At 39.3% G+C, this 12,777-nt stretch overlaps 1 long non-coding RNA gene across 1 annotated transcript; it reads left to right on the top strand.

Moving 5' to 3' along the window:
• The first annotated feature begins 570 nt into the window (after positions 1-570).
• On the top strand, positions 571-12,106 carry LOC306642468. Its single transcript, XR_013758540.1, has 3 exons — positions 571-1,109; positions 5,885-5,934; positions 9,226-12,106. It is a non-coding gene; the product is annotated as an uncharacterized lncRNA (long non-coding RNA).
• The last annotated feature ends 671 nt before the right edge of the window (positions 12,107-12,777 follow it).

Below are 12,777 nucleotides of genomic sequence, written 5' to 3'. Positions count from 1 at the left end.
CAAGCAATAAACGTATAAATAACTCTATGGTCAAAAGAGAAAAATGCAAAAAGAAAAAGAAAGGAAAAAGAATAGAAGTTTCAATAGAAAATAATGAATATTAGGGGATGATTAGTAATAATAAATATCAATTTGTGAAATGTAACCAAAGCCTGTCTAAAAGAGAAATGTATTGTTTTAAATGAATGTATTAGATGAAGGGATAGAATTTAATTTTATGAATACTTGAGACTTTCTCAGGAAGTGAGACACAACTATAGTAAATTAAACCAAAGAAAGAAGATAGATAGAAATAATAGATAAGAGTAGAAAGTAATAAAATATAAAACAAGCATACAGTCAGGGAAACCAATGAAGCCACAAACTTGTTCTTTGAAAAGACTAATAACATTTGCAAAATTTCTGGTAAGAGCTAATTAAAAATTTTTAAAGGTGCAAGCTATTAATAGCAAGAAAGAGGGTTTGAATATGGCTTATGTCCCCTAGTTAATGTGATTGAAGGATGACTTAAGGCATAGTCCCAGGGTGGCACTGTTGGAAGGTGGTAGAGGTTTGGGAAGGTAGGGGAGGACATAGATCATGAGGCTGTGAGGTAGTTCTTCCTGCCACCCTTTGAACCTTTGGGAGAGAATCATTATCAAGGAGCAGCTGAGCTCATGCTGGACAAAGGGGAATGAGGGGGAAGAAACACATCTATGGTGCATAGCAGAGATGAATTTTACTGAAAGGGAGAAACCACATTGCAGAACTCCCCAAAACAAATTGTTTAGGTATTTGGAAGTCCACTGACAGAGGACTGAGAGTGGTAAATGAGAACTGTTGATTTGTACTAATAAGTAAGAGCACATCTCCAAGATTCATCATCTAAGATGTAACCAAATGAAAGCAGTCTGGGAGACAAAGCTTAGCAGCTTTATGTGAAATGGTATTTTGAGAGCCCAGGGGAGGCAAAGAGAGGTGACTGGAGGTGGATGCAGAAACTGAGGCCTGACTAGGAGACATCCTGGTCTGAAGCTGCCTATCCAGAAACCAAGAAGGACACTTGAAAATGTGGGGCTTTTTCCAAGAACAAACAAGAGGCAAAAGAACAAGAGATCAAGGAAACAAAGGTAATGGCAAAGAAGGAGAGGGAGTGGGAATGCAGCCCCTGTGAATGAAGGTGGATCTCTAAGAAACCCTGATAGAGCAAACTATTTGTTCCAGGGTCACCTTGAATATTTTTATTTTATCTGCATACTGCTGCTGAAGTGTCCCTCCCTCTGTACAGACTTCCCTGCTTCTCTTTCTCTTCATCCCTTTGCTGCAATCCTAGCTAAAAAAAAAGACATCTGTAGGGCGTTCTGCTAAGTCTGCAGCGACCTTGTTATGGCTGATTTGCCTGAGTAGTTTTGGGACAGATTTTCCAAAATGAAGCACAGTTTTGTGTATAATAAATGCATGCACAGATATCTTTATTACTCTGTGGATTGTTTTTCTCTAATCCAATAAATATTACGCAAAGGTCAGGGTCAGAGTGAGATGGATTCTCCTTGCCAGCACACTGTAAGCACTCACAAAACGAAACCAGAACAGGCACAAGGAGCACTTAATGGTCTTCATCCTTTATATCTGCATTTCTTCACTAATGCTCACATTTTATAAAACTGAAGTTCAAGACAACTTTTTCAATTTATGAGCAATAAGGAGCAAATGGAGAAGATCATTCATGAAAATGAGAAAGTTTTCCAATTATCAGTGACATTCATCTTTAAACCCCCCAAAGCATGGTTTTCCAGAAATGTTGCAGTCAATGTGAAAAGGTAACTATTGATTTTACTTTCATGGCAACATTGCAGGACAGAACTTTCGACTTCGCATTGGAAAAAGGTTTTAGAAGTTAGTTTTTTCAAGCTATTCATTTTTGCAATAATTCCCAGATGACTTCAGTGACTTGCCCACGGTCATATAGGTGAAGAGATATACAAAAGTAATGACAGAAATATTAATAGCAGAGAATTATGAAGTGCTTCCCATGTGCCAAGCATCGCTCTAGAAATTTTATAAGCATTAACTTGTTTCATTCTATCTAAAACAGTAATATAGCTCCAAGCATATCCCCATTTCATAGATGACTCAATCAAGGCAAAAGAGATGACGTTGACAGTGTCAGGTTACATCACTGCTAAGAGGAGGAGCCAGGACTCATCACAGGCAGTTGATTACAAAGCAACATTAGAGATTTTGACATTTTGAGTGAGAACACAGGAGGGAGAGTCTTTTTAGTGTCTTTATGAATGAAGACAAGAAATACATGCAGATAAACAGATATTTCCCATGCACTCTGCAAGAGACAGATCTTTTTAAGTCAGTGTCTTGAGATATTTTCTACTTGTTACTTCAGTGCATATACATGTGACTCTACAAAATCGCTCCTTAGACCAGAATGAAAAACCAAGAAGTTGTTTAAATTATAGTGATTATGTCTAAAAGGCTTTCTTCCTCCCCTCCAGCCATTTGAGAAAAAGAGAAGGAAATCTAAATCAAGACACAGACCAGCAAAGAACTGTATTTGTGTTTTTGTTCTTTTTTTCTTTCTTTGAATTTTTTTTTTTTTTTTTTTTTTTTTTTTAGACCAAGTAACACCTCTGGATCTCAGAGCTATATCTTCTGTTAAATGAAGCAACAGGACTGAGTTGGGTCTGAGGTCCTGTCCATCCTGGACTCGGCTATGCCTTTATCTCTGGATTCCCTGAGGGGATAGGAAAGTACTTTGCATGCAGCAGCTGATTTTCTGCCAGTGTAGGTGGCCTTTGGTGGCAGGAGCCATGGTGACTGGTATCAGTCATGGTCCACGACAACAGGCAGAGCTCTCTTTCTTCTTCTGTGAAAAAAATACATGGTTTAGCCTGTGTATCTGCAGTTCCCAGGTCACCCTGTAAGATAACTTTATAGCCTTCCTCTCTCTGACAGTGAGTCAAACTCTGCTCCACCCCAGGCTGCTTGGTAGATCTGGCCTTAGCCTTAGCACCCAGTCTCTCCTGGTCTGAGTTTGGAGTTTGGCTTTGATCTTCTTTTTTTTTTTTTTTTTTTTTTTTTTTTTGGTAGTTGTAGATGGACAGCATGCCATTATTTTATTTATTCATTTTGATGTGTTGCTAAGGATTGAACCTAGTGCCTCACGCATGCCAGGCAAGGGCTGTACCACTGAGCTACAGCCCCAGCCCTCAAGGCATTATAAGAATTGAAGACCTGCTATGTTTCTAAAACCAATACCTAGTCAAAGGTTGAAAACAGATGTTCCTTACTGTTTCTCTGTACTGACATCCTGATCTGACAGCAGACTCTGTATGTCATCCTTAGGATACACTCACCGCTCAGCCTCGCTTCCTTCCTCTTCCCAACCTATGGAATGGAGTTATTTCCCTGAATCCCAACACTGTGTCTGGGGACTTGGCCCCTGTTAAGTTTTCTGTATGTCCTTCAATTTCTCTGGATCACCCAGCACTTCCTAGGATCCTCTCTGATACCCTCTCTGGTAAGCTCTGTCCTCCAGTCACTTGTCCCATTTCAACTTTTGTCTTGCCACCAGCTCTCATGCTGCCTGCTAGTTTCAATTATTACTGCTTGAGGTCTGTAATACATTCTCCAGGTTCCATGTTCCTCCTGCCTCGTGGCCCATATCTAAGCTGAATCAATGAATCTCCCTCTTCTGTGTTATTTCTTTTTTGTTCATGCACATGGAAATTATTTGTGAGCTGAATTGAATTTTGTTAAATTTTTAATATCTGATACTTAATCAACTGCCTGCCATTTATTAAATACTCAATAAATACAGGTTGAATGAATGAAATAATGTCCTATCACTCTTTATCCTGCCAATCCACTACAGTGAACACTTCTATGTCATTTTATGAATAAAGATCAGCATCTTCTTTCTTCTGCTAGCAATTCTCCTTCCTATCACTCACTCGGCAATAACTCAGGCATCTCTGACAAACAAGAGTCTCCCAAAGACTGCCCTTTTATCCTGTGATCCAAAACTTTTTTCTGTTTCTCCAGAAATGGTCAATCAGCCCTGTAGAAACAATTAGATTCATTATCTTTTTAAAAGCACAGCACAAGAAATACATATGCAAAACAGAACCAAAGTTAAACAGATGTATTTGAATAAATCATCCTCCTGTGCATTGGACCTGGATAAATGGTGTGCGTGTGTGTGTGTTATGCAGGGATAGTGAAGCACCCTGTCACCACTAGTTTCTAAGGATGGCAATCAGTATGAGTGCAGGTTCTCACCAACATGTAGGCCAGGAACAGCTGCACAAATCATAGATACTGAAAGCATTGCTTTCCCTGCTTTTCAACCAGTATTTATCAGAAGTGAAGTGGGCTAGAGGAGGTAAAATAATAATTGCCAATCAGGAGGCACTTTACATACATAATTTTATAATGTAAGTTGGATTATGCTCCTCCTCTACTCAAAGCCTGCTAATGGCTTTCCCTGTCACCCTGAGTAGGGGTGCAGAAGCTGGCCAGAGTTGCACACAGACCAACCTGCCCATCCTTCCCTCACTTTGTTGTCATCTACCTGCTCCTTGTGTTTGCTCCTCTGCACTCGCTGGTCTCCTTGCTGTTCCTCCAATATTCTGGCACACTTCTGGCTTTATGCTGGTTGTTCCCTCATCCCAAAATTCTTTGTGTTCATTTTCAAGGGTTGTCATAACAAAGGACTCAACACCGGGTGCTTAAAACAAAAGAAATTCACATGTTCCCCAAAACAAGGAAATGCGAAACATTTGAGGTGATGGATAGAACAATCACCTCCCAATCCAATATCTACGCATTGTATACAGGATTGAAATGTCACATGGTACCCCCCCCCATAAATATATGCAATGATTATGTTGGATTAAAAATTTTAAAATTATATTTTTCTGAAAATCAGAAACTTATTCTTTCATGGTTCTGGAACTGGAAAACTGAAATGTCAACAGGACCATGCTTTCTCTGGGGGCTCTAGGAGAGAATCCTTCCTGGCCTCTTGTACTTTCTGGTGTTTGATAGCAATCCCTGGTGTTCCTGGGCCTGTAGATATGTCACTTTAGTCACACAGTGTTTCTCCTTATGTCTCCCTCTTGTGTGTCTGTCCCTGCGTCCAAATTTCACTTTTTAATAAAAATAGTAGTCAGATTAGGACTTATCCTACTGACTTCATTTTAATGTATTTACTTCTGTAAAGACCCTATTACCAAATAAGGCCGCAGTCTAAGTTACTGGTTAGAACTACAACATGTCTTTAGAGGAAGACACCATTTGAACCCTAACACTTTCTCCCCTTTTTCTTAGCTACTCTCACCTCTCCTTTTCTCACCTTCTCAGGGGAGCCTGTTCTACCACCATATCACAAATCTCACCTTTGCCTTCACTGTCAGTCCCTGTCCCTCTTCTATGACCATTGCCCCAGGTCGCCTACTATGTATTTCCCACCTTGATCTTATTTTCATTTAACTACATCGATACCTTATCAGCTCCGCGATGGCCGTGTTCTGTTCTTCATTCCTTGTGGTTTTCCCAGGGCAGAAAAAGTACCTGCTCCTTGGTAGACACTCAGCAAATGTGTACTGAATTAATAAACTTTAATCCTCCAAGCAGCCTTGAAGTTATCAAAATGATTGTCATTATCCTCACTCAGAAAATAAAGCAACTGATGCTGGAAAAGATGAGGTATCTTGCTTAGGATAATACAACTAATGAGTTTTGGAACTGGGATTTGAACCAGGTCAAATTGACTCTAAAACTCCTGTTCCATCCATTATGCTGTGTTGCTCAGGGCAGAAGGAGGGACTTCCTGCAGATGTGTGAGGAATTCTGCAGCTGCTTAAATTATGGCTTTTTTTTCCTCTAGATAAAACAGCACTTGAAATACATCATCAAAATGTAAATCTTCAAGTCTAGGTAAGTGGTCTGGCTCAGCCCATAATGTCACTCAGACAACTGTGACATTACACTACACTTTGTGGATCTCTAAAATTAAAAAAAAAAAAAAAAAAAAAATCCAATTAGGCAAACTACTCTTTGGCTCAGGTGATAGTTTTATTTCTCTGGGCAGATTAGAAAACCAAGAAGCATATGCAGTCTGAGTTCCCAGACAGCTGGGGGTTAGGTATGTATTGCTACTTTTAAATTTTAGACACAAGGGCTTCCAACCCACAGTGAAACTTGAATGTCAAATTAACAGATGCTGTGGTTATAACCCCCAAACCCTCGCTTAACCAGCAAACACATGTACTGCATTTCCACAGGCAAAGAAAGTTAAACAATGATCTCACTAAATCAAGCCCCAAACCTGCCAGTGAGGCAAAGGAAGTTGTTTCTATTTGAATTATCCAGATTGGCTGTCAGCATGGATCACATCCACTGGATAATTGCTCATCTTTCCTCTTTGCTCTGCTTGTGTAGCCACAGACTAGGAGTCATTGTTCAGTGGAAATCAGCCATTGCTGACATGTTCCCATCACAGCACTGATCCTGTAATAAACCAGGGACATTGAGCAGAGCAAATAGTCCTGTGTGGCTGTATCTACCATCATCAAAGGTGGATCTAATCAGTGGTGCAGAGACAGAGGGAGATGGTCAAGCTGGACACAGAGCCAGATTACTGGAGAGACTCCTGTATTTGAATACTAAAAATAAAAAGAGGGGGGGGGGGGGAAAGAAAAGAAGACAAAAGGAAAAGAAAGAAACCCATGCCTCAGAATTCAGCATAATTATCCAATTGAGACAGCAAAAAACAAAATGGTATAGAATTTCTAGTTTATGGACAAACTATGGGCATGAGTGCTTTAGATTGGATGATTGTATTCTTCAGATTCTTTGGATAGTTATGCAGGTGTGGTTACTCTGTTGGCCTCTGTTTTCCTATCATTAGGGGTGAGTCCTTAGTGATCATGAACTACATATGACAGACTGTGTTTCATAGGAAAGAGTCAACCCTCCTAGCTCCCAAACTAAACTCCACAGAAAGGAAAGGCCTTGGTCTCTGCTGTGACCAGACCACTTGCTTGAAGAGGTCCCAAATCCCTGAGGCTGGCTGCAAATCTTGTTTTGCATAGCAGATGGAATTCAAGAAAGGGGAAGGCAGGCTGCTGTTGGGGGGACTGTGGAACACTATGCTAAGCCGGTGCTGACCTCTCATTGGTTCAACCAACAATGGTCCATCACTTTTCCTCCTGACATGCTCCTGCTTAAGCCCCCCAGGGAATCGGGCCTTGATATTAGTCATATTTCCCAATTCCGTGTGAAATTGGTCGGAGGCTGAAAATGACATTTAGTGTGGCGGGTGTTAAATTTTGCTTTATAGTTCTCACTTTGCACCTCTCTGGCTTGGGTAGGCCTTAGAGATTACTGTACATTTTAGTTCAGTTTCATCATTCCCATATATTGCAGTTCCAGGGAATATTGCTTTCTTAAGCCTACAAACTTTTATTACTCTATCCAAAGATGAGGATAAAGTTTCAAAATTTATTGCCCAACCCGCCTCTGTGAAATACTCTCACATCCGCAAGCACGCGGCTGAATACGCCAAATTGCACGGACATGCACGAATCAGTCAATCACCACCTGTGAATATACAAGCTATTGACGTGTTGTGAAGATGCAGATGGTTATGCATGGATGCATATTACAACCTCCTCTTCACAGAGAAAAACGTTCCGAGATGAGCGGTTACAGACAAAACATTTGGACTAGCATCTCAATTCACAAAGGAGCCCCCCACCACCCTCGTGTTACCCTTAATGGGAAGAAATGTTTTAAAACTCTTTTAGGCCTCTCTTAAGATGTTGAAAGCACTGTTAAGACAAAACCAAATAAAATGTTATGGTTACAAAACTTATAGCAATTGCTTCTATTTCCAAGTTTTCTGGAATGGTATGGAAAGGAAATGTTATTCACTCAAATGTTTTGTTTGGAAAACACCTGTGTTGGAGCAAGAACAGCCATATCCTTGTCAACAAACAGATCCTCCAATGACTCACTTTGTGGTCGCAAACACTATTCTCAGAAGGAGAGATCTTTTGAAGAAAAATGTGAATTCTATTCGGAACATTGAAGGCTTATTACATGAAAACCAACATTAAATACTAGTTAAATCAAAATCCAAAGTACCAGAAATCATGACATATGAAACTTCAGAAGGATTTTAGTATTGCTTTAAATAAACACATACTGGGTACCAACAATAGTTCTACATCAATGTCCTATTTAGATCCTTTACAAAGTTAAGAAGTGAGCCAGGGACTAGAAGTTACTCCATGAAGCAGGCAGACACGACTGTAGCTAATGTGAATTTTCCACCTTTTTTTTTTTGTTGTTGTTTCTTTGTTCTGCATCTTGAGTAATAAGGAATCTGGTTTTATCCAAATAAAGGTCTGACTTTTATCCTTGTGAAGGGGAGATAACCTTGAAATCCTTGGAATTCCTCAGGCAATAGGGGCTATTTTTTTACAGTGGGGCCGTGAAGTCTACCTGAAAGACTCAGTCTGGGGCTGACCACATACCTGATAGACTTAGGAAGGTGACTGATTGTGCTAGGAAGGCCAACCCTCTGATTAGAGAGTGGAGGCTTCTGGGAATGAAGTATGGGTTGATCTAAAGACTTGGTGCACCCTATACAATGAGTCCTCAATAAACACTACAGACTCAGAGCCCCCGGAGCTTCCTGGGTGGGTGACACTCTGTACATGTCGCCACACAGTGATGCCAGGAGAGTAATGCATCCTGAAGAAGACAGACCTGTGCTTGAAACTCACTTAGACTCTGTCCATGCATCTCCTCTTTCACTTGGTTCTAATTAATTCCTTCTTTTGCAATAAACAGGAATGAAAGAACAGTAGTTTTTAGTAAACTCCTCAAGTCTTTTATTAAATTTGAGAACGGCTTTGGACAAGTCTCCAAACTTGAGATTGGTGTCAGAAGTCAAGGACAGACATGGAGCTTTAGAGAACTCTGACCATAACCACAAAAGTCTGGCTAATTTCCATATACATTGACCTATCTGGAAGGCTAGGACTTGACCACACTACCAAGACTTCTTCATGAAGCTATTTAGAGGACTGTGAGGAAGGTCATGCCTCAGACTCATAGTGGAGGCAACTGCTGTAAGAGTGGCTCCCACGTGAAGCTGGCAGGATTGTGGCTAGGGAGAAAAAAAGTTCCTTGTCTCATCACTGTTTTTTCTTACCCAAGGACCAGGTAGACCCACAGGATGAGACAAGCTCTTAATGTATGGGCAAAGGACTAGGAAGAAGACTGACCTGGGAAGACAAAAGCAGAAGGCAAAAAGGAAAAGAAAAAAGGATGAAGAGAAAGATGTTGTGGGTCACTACATTGAATGACCTTCAATGCCCCAATCCATCAAGCAACTAGAGAGATTTTCAGCTGTCACAGCCTCACAAAGCCTGCACAGCCATGTTGTAGCATACCCACTGATTACACTACAGATGCTTTATTTTGAACAATATTTTTACTAAAGTTTTCCAAAGGAATTTATTAATGGAAGCAATGCTATGCTGCTAAGTGTTGGAGGTAGGTAGAAGTAGAAATCATCCCTTTTTTTTTTTTCTTTCTTTTTTTTTTTTGGTTGACATGGAAATTGAAGTCTAGGAAAATTAAAATGCCTGTGGTCACATTCTACCTTTCACACAAAAGTTTTGGAGAACAAAATATCAGAAGAAATTTCTCATCCTTGGCAACAACAACAACAGCAGCAAAAATTCCAAGGAGAAGCTAGAAATAGGAAATGAAATGATGTGGGGAAACCAATGAGGAACAGCAATGTTGTTGTTTTTTTTTAAATTAAAAACTGAAATATATACCTGCTGAAAAAGGGAAATTAAACAAACACTACATGGTGGAGGGTAATGAAAGAAAATATTTCACCAAGAAAAATTTTCGGGATTATATCAAAACGTTCCTCTGAAATTGATAAAAAACCCTTTTCTTCATTCTCTCTCCTCAGAAACTTTATCCTTTCATTAGAAATCAGCCATGTGCAGGAATTATTGATAGCTGCAATATTTCATCTTGTATTTTTTAATCAGTCACTGCGATGCATGTGCAGCTCGTGAACTATGATGTGGTTTCCAAGAAAGGGTCTCAATTGCTTGGCGCAACTGTTCCATAGTTGGGCCTCAGCTGCATTAGCCATCCTAGGAGGGCAGAGTGAAACGCTGGAGTTAGCTTGGTGTTGGTCACTGTTGGCAAAGGGGAGAGCAGAAGAAATTCTATTAGTCAAAACATAACCCTTGTTGTTCACAAAGCATGAGCACACGTATTTTATTATCTGTTTAAAAGGCAACCCATGAGCAAGGTAGTGTTATTACTGACTATTTGGACAGATGAACAAATGAGGGCATGAGAGATTACTCCAAGTCGCTCTGGTACCATGATAATCCAACATGCTGTCTCTATTATTTTCCAGAAAGCTCAAGTTCCTGTATCTGCAAATCAGGAAAGGATAGTATTATTCAACCTTGTACTGACCACTGCCAGCTCTGAGCAGAGTGGGTTCTACTGTCTTTCAATTTAATTTAGGGTAAATGTCTTTTGGTTCTTTGCCAAGGTCCTCAGTATAACTAGAATCTTATGAGCAAAATTATCCATCCACATGAAGTTAAGCATGTCAAATGTCTCTGAACCTTTCACTGTTCTCTGAATTCACAGTACCAATCTTCTGCTACAGTACCTACCATTTTTTTCTCTATATTTGGTTGATTCTCTTCTCTTCTGACTTTATTTCCAAATATTTCCTTAAAAGACAAACTGAATTTTCCATGAAACCCATCCTGAATCACCCAACACCTATCTTTTCCTCTTTTCTCTTCACCTTTATGTGGTAGGCAAATTTCCATTACCATGACAAAATACCTGAGACAATTAACTTAAAAAGAGGAACAATTTATTTTGGCTTATAGTTTGGGGGTTTCAGTCCATGATTACTTAGCCTTATTATTTTGAGCCTATGATACAGCAGCTTATCACAATGGGAAACACATGGAGAAGCATTTTTGCAGGATGACAAAAAGAGAAAGAGGAAGCAATTGGGATTTTGTCATCCCCTTTGAGCACATGCCCCCTGTGATCTAAGAATTCCCAGTAGATCCTCCCTCTTAAAAGTTCTACCATCTCCCAATAGCACCACAGGCTTGGATGAAGCCTTTAACACATAGGCCTTTCAGGGACTTTCCAACAGAACTATAATATCTTGTCACATAAAGGTAGCCATTTGGTTGTGGAAAGAGTACCAGGTTGAGAATCAGGAATATGCTCTTCTGGTCACTTTACACTGACAAGCTCCTTAAGTCACGTACACAACATTTCCAGGTTTGTTTCTTCCTCTGTGAAATAAAGCCCATTAGAGTAGTTGTTCTTTAAAGGCCATAATCAAAGTTGATTATACGTAATTTTACTCATGGTTGGATACACATGATTGTGCATGATATACATGGCTAGCACATTTATCAAAATTACTTTATTTCCAAGTTTTGTTCCTACAGTGAAATTTGTAAGCCACATTGCTAATTTATTTCATAACTTCTCAAGGTCAACTCCACTAGTACATTTATTTAGACATTTTTTTTTGATCAACTGATGGGTAGATTGAAAATCACATCATGATATGTATATTTAATCTTTTGAGGGGATGTCTAAAAGGAGTTCAAGTGACCATGAACTTGTCACTGTAGACAAGTTGTCTCCTAAACACAGATAGTATGTATATTATTAATAATGATAGCTAACATTTACTGAACTCATATTAAACATCCATCTCTGTTCTAAGTGCTCTTATGCAATTACTCACTTAATTTCCACAGTAATCACATGACAGCCATATTTTTATCTCTCTTACGAAAGAGGAAATGGTAATGTGCAGGATTTGCTCAGTATCAGAAAGAGAGTAAGTGTTGGAGTCAAGATTTGAACAGGCAATTTACCCCCAGAACTGATACCTTCCCCACCACACTGTACTTATGTCCTGTATGTGCATGAAGGAGTACCTTGCACACAAGGGAAAGCACCTGTGATGTCAGCCAGTTACTTGTTTTCCTCATTTATGGAGAGAAAGTGGGGAAGGGATAACATTTGAATAAATCATTTCTAAGATACTTTTTTTTAAATTAGTTTTTTTTTTATTTTTATAGACTGCATTTTGATTCATTGTACACAAAGGGGTACATCTGCTCATCTCTATGGTTGTGCACAATGTAGATTCATACCATTGGTATAATCATACATGTACATAGAGTAATGATGCCTGAGGTACTTCTAAATTTTAGAAATGTTTCACTTTAAATTGTCAATGGCAGCATTTCTGTCATTAGATAAACATGCTTTAAATTCATCCCAATCTTTAACTATCAGTTAATCAAGTGAAAAAAAAATATACAATGTTATAAGTGGTATGACCACACTTTTTAATAGAATACACTTGTGTGGGGGGGGGGGGGTGTATTATGGGTGTATATATATTGGAAACAAAATATAAACAGTGGCTACACATTGGGGATAGGATTATGTTGTGGCAACATTCCTTCTCTTTATGATTTTCTCTAATTTTCAAATTTTCTAAAATGTAATTGCATTTTCAAATAAACTTCATTTTGAATTTCAGCCCCATTAAGCCTGAGTTTAGTTTTAGCACCCTACATATGGCAGGTTGCCGCTTTGGCTCCTTCAAAGTCATTTCCAGTATCTCCCTGAATTGAATATGCTCAGCAAAATAAAACATCTTCTATGCTT

Source organism: Sciurus vulgaris, assembly GCF_902686455.1.
Source record: "Sciurus vulgaris genome assembly, chromosome: 12".
Classification (NCBI taxonomy): Eukaryota; Metazoa; Chordata; class Mammalia; order Rodentia; family Sciuridae; genus Sciurus; species Sciurus vulgaris.
The sequence above is the reverse complement of the archived record's forward strand: the minus strand, read 5'-3'. Positions and strand labels throughout refer to the sequence as shown.